This window comes from Triticum urartu, chromosome 2A (assembly GCF_056163025.1).
Source record: "Triticum urartu cultivar PI428250 chromosome 2A, HENAU_Tu73, whole genome shotgun sequence".
Lineage (NCBI taxonomy): Eukaryota > Viridiplantae > Streptophyta > Magnoliopsida > Poales > Poaceae > Triticum > Triticum urartu.
The window spans coordinates 458958190-458960103 of record NC_141874.1 but is presented as its reverse complement, the minus strand read 5'-3'; positions in this window follow the sequence as shown (position 1 = coordinate 458960103).

The following is a 1914-nucleotide window of genomic DNA, read 5'->3' as shown; positions in this document are numbered from 1 at the left end:
CGGCGGTGGAATTAGGGTTTTGGCTCCTGTTCTGATCGTTTGGGGGTACGTGTGTATATATTGGAGGAAGGAGTACGTCGGTGGAGCACCGAGGGGCCCAGGAGGCAGGGGGCGCCCCCCACCCTCATGACAACCTCTTTGATCCCTTGCAGTAGGGTCCAAGTCTCCTGGATCACGTTCGGTGAGAAAATCATGTTTCCCAAGATTTCATTCTGTTTGGACTCCGTTTGATATTTTGTTTATCCGAAACACTGAAACAGGCAAAAAAACAGCAATTCTGGGCTGGGCCTCCGGTTAATAGGTTAGTCCCAAAAATAATATAGAAGTGGAAAATAAATCCCAATATAGTCCAAAACAGTAGATAATATAGCATGGAGCAATCAAAAAATTTAGATATGTTGGAGACGTATCACTTCCTCATCGAATTCAGGTAGCAACTTTCGCTTCTGGTAGCTCTTGGTGTGGCGATTACTGCCGTACTTCGCTGCGGTGTTGAGTACTTCACTCCATCTGATTTTGAGTGTGTCTTGTGCAGCCCTGAGCCTTTGCGTCTGCTTTTTCAGACTCCTCACCGTGGCAACAAGCCTTTGGTGGGCATTCTGTTGCTCCGGGTGCCTGTCTGGTGTGATGTCGTCCGGACTGTTATCTTTGACGGAGTCGGGTTGTTCGGTTTGATTCTCCGTGTTGCCCTGCTTGGGCGATGGTTCACCCTGCTGTATCGTTGGGTCTATATGACCGTTGTTTCTGCCGAGGCGGGACTTGGAGCGGCGCTTGCGCCGCCGCTTTGAATACTTCTTGAGGGTACAACCCTTCGTTGCGTCCTTCCGTTCCTCGTCGTCGTTTTCTTTGGGTGTGTCCACCATGTATACATCATATGATGAAGTGGGCGTCCTGTGCCCTGTGGGCAGTGGTTCTTGTTCGTCTCTTGCATCGTCGTCCATACCGTCGATGTCTTCGGAGTCGAGGTCGAGCATGTTGGTCAAATCGTCGACAGTGGCTACTAAGTGGGTGGTGGGTGGGCGGCGAATTTCTTCGTCATCCGCATCCCATCCTGCTGGACATAGTTCGGCCAGGATTCTCCTGACAGGGAGAGAGACCTTAATGAGTTCAGTATGTCGCCGAAGGGCGAGTGCTGAAAAATATCCGTGGAGGTAAACTCCACGATCGGCACCCAATCGGATTCGATTGGCATGGACGCAGATGGTCTGGGGTCCGTGGCTGGGGAAGGATCCGGCAGAGTGGCATCACGGCTCTCGTGAAGGGTAAGGTCGATATTCGGCTCGATTGCCGATGAGAGTGCGGCCTCCGTGGCGGGGTCTATTCACCCGCCCACGAAAGGCGCAGTTGGTTCCGAGTTGAGGGTCGGAGCGGTTGTCGACGTGATCTCCTGGACACTGTCCGATGGCAGAGCTAAATCATGCTCATCGTGGTCGTGTGGCGCACTAGGCAGGGGCTCGAATCCGTCGAAGATCAAGTCTCCGCAGATATCGGTCGTGTAGTTTAAGCATCCAAACCTGACCAGATGGCCAAGCGAGTTGGCCCGCAGTGCGAAGCCGCCGAATACACTACAAAAAAGACACATCCGTGACATTTTGGGCCGAACGAAATTTTTTTTCTGTCATAGATATGACACTTCTATGACAAAAATTGTGACAAAACCCGGTATCATCATAGATGTGGTGGGCTCCTACTTCTATGACAAAAAATCATGACAGAAATGGGCTTTTTGTCCTGGGCGGGCCGAAGACGCAGCTGCATGACATTATTTGGGCCGTCCATGATTGAAAAAACCGTGGTAGAAGCGAGGGGGAGGAAAATTTCAGGGAGTTCCCGGTTACGGTCGGAGGTCGGGGGCCGAGCGATGAGCGTTTCTCTCGTACACGTACACGCGTGTGTGCGAGGCGTTGGCTCTAA